At 51.1% G+C, this 9,476-nt stretch overlaps 1 long non-coding RNA gene across 2 annotated transcripts; it reads left to right on the top strand.

The window, feature by feature from the left end:
• The first annotated feature begins 4,493 nt into the window (after nucleotides 1-4,493).
• LOC140609707 (uncharacterized) lies at nucleotides 4,494-7,160 on the top strand. 2 transcript variants are annotated; one of them, XR_012011458.1, is made up of 4 exons: nucleotides 4,494-4,806; nucleotides 5,263-5,393; nucleotides 5,502-5,599; nucleotides 6,016-7,160. It is a non-coding gene; the product is annotated as an uncharacterized lncRNA (long non-coding RNA). The 2 variants fall into 2 exon arrangements; XR_012011457.1 differs by having other exon boundaries at nucleotides 4,495-4,806; nucleotides 5,502-7,160.
• The last annotated feature ends 2,316 nt before the right edge of the window (nucleotides 7,161-9,476 follow it).

The raw sequence follows: 9,476 nt of genomic DNA on the forward strand, positions 1-9,476 counted from the left end.
CCATCCGGCGCCCCCACATGTGTCTTGATTCTGGTTTGCTCTATGCCAGCTGCATTCTTGGGTCAGCCTTCACACGCAGAGGCAGAGACAGCCTGCCACCAGCTCCAGGCTTCCAGCTTCTCGCCCATGACCCCAGTTCCTTCTTTTTTTTTCCCTACAGTTCCAGCCAATGGCTTGGGTTTGCCTCTGATGGACCAGCTAAGATCACATATCCACCTGAACTTTCATGGCATCCAAGGGACCCTGGTGCCACAGGCCACCTCTGTATCCAAAGCTCGGAGCCAGTTCCCCGCCCCAGCCCACCCAGCCCTGCTCCTGAATCCCTGCTCCTGTCTGCTCACCCAGCAGCCAACAATGAAGGGGGTCGGTGCCAACGACTCTCGCCACTTGCCTCTCCTCTGAAAGAGCTGCCGTCTCAAGGAAGGACTCCAGAAATCCAAAAGGCTTCCAGCCACACAGGAGGAGAGGAGCTGGGGACCAGAAGCAGCTATTTCATGTAGCAGAAGTCACAGGAAACAAGGCTTGACTTGCTTTCCTTTGAAAAGCACTAAATGATTTAGCAGAAGGGGTTACTGGCAAACACTGGACTGTCGCCCTGGTCCGCACTGCTGTTCCTGTTTTCCTGTACTGGCCCCCCCAACCTGAAGGAAGGGCAGCGGTGTCAAGGTGAGACTGAACCATCACCATGGGTGATGCTTTCAACCCCAGGTCTTATCAGGCTGGACTATTTGCACTTCAGCAAACTCCCACTCATCCTGCAAAACCTATCCCAAAGTTACTTCCTCAGGGAAGCCTTCCCTCGCTCCCTCTGGCAAAGTTGGCCCAGAGTGATCTATCTGTGCCCTCTGAGTACCCATCACCTATCAGCGCCCAGGGCTCTGGGTCTGGTCTAGGGTTTCTGACTTCCCCCAGCCTCATATCCCACTGTTCCATGGAAGAGGAGCTTAGAATAAGTGGATATTTTGATCCGCTAGAGGAACAAAAATTGTTTTCATTCATTCATGCATTCATTCACTCAGCCAATATATACTGATCACCTACCAAAGACCAGGCCTGTGCTGGGTGCCCCGGCAGATATCACAATAACCAAATAATACCAAAAATAAATGCAGCATTCTAAGGGATGGTACATGAAGAAGAGATGGCATAATTCAAGGGCTGAGAACACGGGCTTGGAGCCAGACTGCCTGGGTCTGAATCATGGCTCTATCCCTTACCAGCAGGGTGAGGTGGCCACATCATGAAACCTCTCCAAGCATCAGTTTTATGATCTATAAAATAGGGAGAACCACAGTGCCAGCCCTATTCATCCACTGGCAGGATTAAATAGGTTGCTGGAGAAAAAGTATCTGAGAGAGGTGCATGGTCCATCACAGGAGCTTAAACACATCTGGATGGCAAACTCCTGAGCATACGTAGCGGGGATGCCTACCCTCTTTGATAGGTCAGGGAAAGCCAGTGTTTGCGCAGAGGCTGGAGGATGGGCAGGAATTAACACAGAGGGAGAGTGTCCCGGGGTGGCCATCCCACCTCGCATACATCACAGGTCCCCTAGACAGAAGACATGGGGAGGGCAGCGAGGCAACCTCCAGAGGTGTGGTGGAAAATGGATGACCCTTTCTTTCTATCACAAAGCATGACAAGAGGAATAGGATACAAAGCACTGAAGGCAGATATTCAATATTGGATGTGCACTGAACTTCCAAATAAAGCGTTTCTAAATATGCAAATGATCTGGAGTTGGCTTCTACAGACATGCCTGTTTTCGCACCACTATCAGGTTCCATCCTTGAGGTGGCTATATACGGTGCCTCACCAAGAATTTGTTTCATTGACCAGCTCTTCCGTGGGTGAGAAACAGCAGGGGCAGGTGGCCGCAAGGGAGGGCTGGGGGCGGCGCGCTGCGAGGGCGCTGCAGCGCGCCCTCTGGTGGCAGGTGGGAGGCCCACGGGGGCCAAGTCCTGTGGTTTGCAGAGAGGCGCCAAAACAATGTCCCAATATAATTCCACACGAATTCAATTGAGTGGTCGTAAAAAAGTGATTTTATAACTATAAAAATTTACCAGTGTGAAAATCTACTACCCTCAGTAGCTTGCAGGTTAGCATTAGAAAGCTAAATTGGAGGAGCTTGGAGTGGGTGTTGTCCAGTGTAGACAGGGAGACGGGCTCCAGGTAAGACAGGTGAGGAGGGTGGGGCCTCTGCGGGGCTTTGCTGGGGAAGCCGGGGGAGGGCACACGACGCCACAGACTCAGAGCTGCATGTATGTCTCTGGCCTCTATCTGCAAAGGAAAGACAGCAGGGGCAGAATGGAAGTGGCAATGTTGTCTCAGAGGTGATGGGTGGCAGTGAAGACCAGACTGACACAGGAAAAAGACACAGTTAATTAAGGCTATATTTTGGAAGTAAAATGCACAGGACCTGGTAATGGATGTGGGGACTGGGGGGTGGGCAGACCTCCAAGCCCTGGCCTCCAGAGCTGGGTGGGCAGGGTTCCCCTTTGGAGGGACACAGCAGGGCTCTCCTCAGCGGGGGCCACCTGGAGCTGAGGATGGAGGATGTCATAGGTGAGCACATCTGCCAGTTCTGGGGGGGACAGTCCTGGTTTATACAGAGTGCCCCTGCGTTGTTGTTCATGGTGCCCCCTTTCACTCTCAAAAGGGTCTCTGTCTTCCTCTGAGTCAAAAATAAAAATAATGTAGTAAATATAAATAATAAATGAATGAGCAAGGAGAAGAGATGCTCTTGTTTAGTAAAGCAGAAACCAACCTGTGAATGTGGAAGGGAGTACACAGTACAATTGGAAGGAAAGTCACCATCTGGCAACCAGCTTGGGCACCACTGTTTCTGGCAAGAATCAAAAGATAGTAAGACTAGCAGGGAGAAGGTGGAGGGAGAAAGGGGCGTCTGCATAGGCTCAAAGTACCTCCCCACAGAGGCGCATGACCTACAAATGGGAACGGAGTAACTCTGCTGTGAGGAAGCCTGCCTGATGCCCCCACATCCAAGTGATGAGAGCTGATGCCAACAAAGAGGCACGGTGACGTCAGGAGCCCTGTGGCAGGGTGCAGTGAGAAGCACGCAGCATCACTTCTGTGACACCCCTCCTGAAAACACATCAGCTGGATCGAATCATTAGGAAGCAGTTATTCTACAAGACAGCCCAATATTCAAAGGCATCCAAGTCATGAAAGTCAGTGAAGGATTGTAGAATATTCCAGATTCCAGGAGACACAAGAGAGAGGAAACCTCAAGGTCCTGAGCATGCAGTCCTGACCTGGATCCTTTCACCATAAAGGACATTGGGAGAGTTGGCAAAATGTGAACGTGTGAACAGGGTCTGTGGGTCAGACGATGGTGTCCCATCAGTGTGGCTTTCTCGATTGGGGCTGTGCTGTGGTCGTGCGGGAGAATGGTCTGTCCGGGGGAAATATGCAAAACTGTCTTCTAGGTGGTGGCATCATGTTGCCCATTGCTCTCTGATTGTCCGGGAATAAGAGATCTTTGTACAGGCTTGTATGTCTCTTTTCTGCGCATCTGAAACTGAGACCAGAGAGTAAAACAATTCGCCCCATGTCACTGTTAGAGGCAGAGTCTGACTTAGGCCAAGCTCTCAGACCTTGTGCCTCCCTCTGCACTCTGAGGACCTTCCCAGCCTGGAAAAGGATTCTCTGCTCAGATGCACAGTTTGCCAGGCTAGGAATGGAATCAGAGAGGTCAGAGACCTATGACCCAGGTTTGGCCACCCCCGGTGGCCATCTGGCCGATTGCAGTTCTACCTACAGAGAAACCCAAGGTTGGCGATCCCTCGGCGTGAGCTGTCCTCTGATGGTCCAGCGGCCGGCGCCAGTCAGCACAACCAGAGTGTTCTCCATCTGCACCTCGTGAAATCACTTCGTCATCAGCATCCCAAAAAATAGACCTGGAAGGGAAGTGAGGGTATGGGAGGGCAGAGAAGTCACGCAGCTGTCACAGCCCTGAGGCAACTAAAGTATGAAGGGTCCCTCCCCTGATCCGACCCCGCAGGTCTGCCCTCAGGAATCTTAAACTTTAGGGTCCCAGGACCCCTTTACACTCTGAAAGATTAGTGAGGGCCCCAGAGAGCTTTTGTGGGTGGGAATTTTAGCTATCGACATTTACATTAAATACTCAAAATTTATTTTTTTAAAAGATTTTATTTATTTATTCATGAGAGACACAAAGACAGAGAAGCAGAGACACAGGCAGAGGGAGAAGCAGGCTCCATGCAGGGAGCCCAACGTGGGACTCGATCCTGGGACTCCAGGACCACGCCCTGAGCCAAAGGCAGATGCTCAACTACTGAGCCACTGAGACACCCCTCAAAACTTAATTTTAACCAAAATTCAAGCACACATTCCATTGGCTGTTAGAGCAATGGCATCATCACATGTCAGGCCTGGAGACTTCCACAGTGCGCTCATGTCAGAGCGAGAGTGAGCAAGGCCCATAATGCCTGATATTATGATGCAAACAGCCTTGACCTCACAAGTCCCCTCAAAGGGTCTCAGGAACCTGGAGGTGCACGGACCTCAGGGGGAGAAGCCCTGGTGTAGGCCACATCCCTGCCCCAGTGATCACTATGACCAGCTGGAAGAAGTGGAACATTCACCTGTGACCCCAGCAGTGCTGTTCCTCCAGAGAGACTCCCACACCCATGTGTGAACCAGAGAGTCAGACACAAGCATGTGCACGACGCTATCATCCACCTTCACCATTTGGAGGCAACCTGAAGGACAGAACTGACAAGTGAACCATGTGCCGCTTATATAACAGAACACTACCCGATGGTGAGTGGTATCAACACACAGAGGCCCCCCAAACAAAACTGATTGAAAAACACAAGTTGAAGAAGGAAAGGATCAGTACGAGCCCACTCGATGAACTGAAAGCATACAGGACGATGCTGCACGTTGTCTCTGGGTGTACATGTCTTCTCTGCGTTGATAAACATGAAATTCAAGATTTCAAGATTTGAGGCCGTGGCTCCCTACTGTGGGGGGCAGGGGAGAGAACTGGGGAGGGAAGTGTACACAGGGGGGTTTCATTGTATCCATGATGTTTAATTCATAAAGTTATTTTTAAAGTACCTGAGTGACTGTGGGAAAATGTAAAACTAGGACAAGCTGGTGGTGTGTGCTACCATCAGTTCATTAACTGATTCTTCACAGTTTTGAGTACGTGTAGCAGAGATTGCCAGCCGCCTACCTAATATCTGTTTTCCTTCTTCCTTACCGATTTATCAGGGCAGCATGTGCCCAGCTCAAAAAAAAGAGAGAGAGAGAGAGAGACGGAGACAGAGAAAGAAAAAGAAAACACTGCATATTCCAGCCTCCCTGCAGTGACATGGCCTTATCGGCAAATTGGAGGCAAAAAGGTGAAAGTGAGGTTATTCAATGCATCTCATGGGAAAGATCCTCAAATATGAGGGAAGACAACTGCCAGCACTGGTTTTCTTCACCCCTTTCTCCCTCTTTCTACCTAGAACTGGGTGGGAAAGACTGACGGAGCTGCAGCAGCCCTCTTGTGATCCTAAGGCCTCCTTGTGGATGGAAAACAACACTAAGATGGCACAGCATAAAGGTAGAGGGAGCCTGGGCACTGATGATACTGTGGAGCCCCGCACCAGCCCTCACATTTTGTCGGGGAAAAATGATCTCTCTTCGTTTAAGCCACTTGGGTCCAAGTTATGTCCACTCACAGCAAGGCGACCTCCCGCACCCATGGCTCCTCAAGCACGCTGGGAGCACGCTGCCTCTCACCACACATGCAAATGGCAGTTGTCCCAATTCCCTTACTTGCTAATCCCTTTCTGCTTTTTGCCTTTTCATAGTCTACATTCCCAGCTTGTTGAGCTGCTTTTTTTTTTTTTCCCTCCACTTGGTGCCAAATAATGAAATTTTAGTACTTAGCCTTGAAAACTCTAAGCTTTTCTTACTGCTGGTAAAAGAAATCTCAGCAAGATAAGAAGCAAAAAAATGTTCCCGCTTTCCCTACAGCTGCAAAAACACAGACGCTCCTCGGAATCATAAAGCTGGTTCCGATAAGTGGGGGATTGAAAACGGTCACTGAAGAAACCACGCATGTTCTCCTCTTCAGTGTGGAGACGGATGTGAAAATGTAAAGCCCTATTCTATTTTCTGCCAGTGTGAACGTGTCCTTAGAGGGGTAATTTGCACAAAGGAGCCTTGTAAGATGACTGGCCTTTGGGCCTGGCTGCCGTGTCCTGTGAAACATGACCTCAGCCCTCACAGGCTGCAAGGCCCAGGACTGGGGGGTGCCTTATGTGATCGTTTCTCACCCTGCTGATGATATTTAGGTTCTGGAGTTCCTGGGTCAAAACTTAAGAGGATCATTGCTGCTTGCATGAAGGAAAAAATTAATAAAAGCTGAGGTGTTGGTAGATTATTTGAACCAAGATTTTGAGACTGTCTTATCTCGTTTATGTTTTTAGAGGTTTATTTATTTATTGGAGAGAGAGAAAGATGGAGAGAGAGAGCAGAGGGAGAGGGAGAAGCAGATGCCCCGCGGAGCAGGGAGCTTGACGTGAGGCTCGATCTCAGGACCCTGAGATCACGACCTGAGCCGAAGTCAAGAGTCAGATGCTTAACCGACCGAGCCCCCCTGGCTTCCCACTTTTGTCTCATTTAAATCAACATGGACCTACCAGTCTTTGTTTCTGGGTCCCCTGTGCAGAATGTCCTCCTGCCCTGCTCTCCCTCCATTTCATTAACGTCAGCTCAGCCCCCAAGCTTACTCAGAGTGTCCCTCTTGGAAAGACCGTGCCGGCAGCAGAACTGGGCCTCTTCCACCCTCGTGGGACCCCGGCGTCTCCCAGAGTCACCTCCCACCTCGCTCACTTCAGCCAGGACCCTCCAGCTACCAGAGATAAGCATTCAATTCAAACTAGCTTGAGGGGCGCCTGGGCAGGCTCAGTTGGTTAAGTGTCTGCCTTCAGCTCAGGTCATGATCCCAGGGTCCTGGGATGGGGCCCCACATTGGGCTCCCTGCTCAGTGGGGAGCCTGCATCTCCATCTCTCTCTCCTTCTGTATTTCTCTTTTGCCCTCACTCTCTTTCAAATAAATAAATAACATCTTTAAAAAAAAAAAAAAAGAAAAGAAAAAAACTAGCTTGAACAAAGAAGGAACTGCATTCGCTCTGGTGCCTAGAAACCCTGACCAAGCTACATTCAGTCACAGCTGGATCCAGGCACTGGGATGATGATTTGTTCCTGTGCTTTGCTCCCTGTCTAGTCTCTGAAGTGGCCTGAGATGGCTTCATCCTCAAGGATATTCTAGCAAGGGGGTGACAGCAGCTCCAGGATCACATCCTACCAATTCAGCCAACCCGGCAGAAAGAGACACCTTGTTCTTGAGGGCCGGAAGCAGCGCTGTGATTCCAATTGACCCTCTCATGTCACACACATCTCTGAGCCAATCACTGCCGCTTCTCATGGGCTAGCTCTGCACCTGTGCCCACCATGGGCAGGGGAGGGAGCCTTGATCACAAGGGTGGGCCAATCCTAGGAAGGGCGAGGGGGTAGTTTTCATCAGTACACTGAGCTGGCTCAAAAGTCTACCACAACATGAGGTTCTAATTTGTTTTCGTGTGTGCCTTCTGTGTCCTGATGACCAAACGCAGGAGGCTGGCACATAGTAGTAGGTGCTCAGGAAATGCTTGCGGGATAACACGAATGGGAAGTACTAGGTGCAGCCTAGAGATGTCACCTCGACGCCACAGCTTCAGAGTTTCTTGGCTATTTCTAACTCCCATATGTAGAGGGGCCAGGCTGGAGACACAAATAATCGATGTATAGCAGGTGGACCTGTCATAACTGTGAGAGGGAGGGGATGCCCCAATCTGGGATTGTTGCGTCTTGTGAAATTTTTTTTCTTTAATAAGCTAAAAATCTGGAAGTGTGTGTGATATCTAATATTTAAGTTCTGACAACTAATTAGAAAAAAATTTTTTAACAATCGTGCATGCCCATGGGCCACCTGTTTACAAGGATAATGAGAGTCAGTATTTGAAATGTGCAAGAGAGGGAAGAATAGGAACCTTCTGGAAGGCCACCTTCACAGGCTGCTTCCATGGCTGCCTGAGACTGCTGTCACCCCACGCGAGTCTGGGAGCCGGGGGTCTCTGTGACCAACCCCAGGGGAGCAGGCCCACAATGTGAGTGGGGGGCACCGGGCCAGCCCCACAGCCCCAGGACAGACCCTCGCCCTCTGGGAAGACTGCCTCCAATTTTCCACCTCAAATCAGAGTCATCTTCCCCAGAATGCCATTCGGCCCTGGCCAAGTGGAACTGATTTTGTGTCCCAGAGCCTCCAGGAGCTCCTAACGAGATCTTGACTGGAACCCGGCTTTAAACATTCCTCACAGCAGGTGATTGGGTCTTGATTCGCTGGATGCGTTTGGCTGAATCACCGTCCCCAAACAATATGAGAAATAAAACGCTGGCCACGCTCGGATGGCCAGGAGGCGCCTCCTGATCCGCGGGGCCAATTACACGGGCCACTCCCTGCAAGCGGGCCCCACGCCCCCCGAGGAAGGTGCTGCTTGGGAACAGAAGGTGGACAGGCCCCTCGAAAGAGACGCTGTGTGGTGCCAGGCCCTGCGCAGGAAGGAGGTGGGCCGGTCAGGGCCACGGTGCAAGTGGGAAAACTGAGGCGTGAAGAGCAAGGAGCCCTGCCAAGTTCACACGGAGGCCAAGGCAGACCTGGGGGCAGGAGCCGGGCTGTCTGCTTGATGCTCGAGCTGTGTGCGTGCTGGACCCGGCTCTGCCATAAGCATCCTGCCCTTCAGAACATGACTGTATTGGGAGTCAAGGCCTTTAAGAACTGATTAAGTCAAAATAAGGCCATTGGGGTGGGCCCTGATGCATCGGGGTAGCCTTAGAGGAAGAGGACATGCGGCCCCATAGAGAGACCCCAGGAACGCACATGTACCGGGGAAAGGCCACCTGAGGATGGATGGAGTGCACCATGGACAGAAAGGCCTCTGGAGAAATCAGCTCTGCTGGCACATCGATCTCACACTTCCAGCCTCTGGAGCTGAGAGAAATAAATGTCTGTTTGTTTTAACCACCCAGTCTGTGGTACTTTGTTATAGCAGGAACCCCGTGCTGATACACCAATGGCCACCGGTTCACACCTGTTGTTGCTGAGACCTCCCGTGCTCCTGCAGATCTCAGAGCTCTCTTATGTCCATGTCACACTTGGGCCACGAGACCCTTTGCAGCCACCAAGGACCCTGTCCCCAGGGTCTTCCTCCCTAAGCTCACAAGGGTGCCATCTTATCTGGAGCCTGGCCTCACCTGTGCCTGGGCCCTCAACACTCAGGGATACATAGACCTCACTCCCAAGGGAACCCCCAACTGTTTCTCTACCAGCCCCTGCTGCCTTCTGTAACCCAAGGCATTTGGAACAAAGTCAGGAGGCCATCCACCAGCCGCAG

The sequence above is a fragment of the Canis lupus genome, chromosome 19, assembly GCF_048164855.1.
Source record: "Canis lupus baileyi chromosome 19, mCanLup2.hap1, whole genome shotgun sequence".
NCBI lineage: Eukaryota > Metazoa > Chordata > Mammalia > Carnivora > Canidae > Canis > Canis lupus.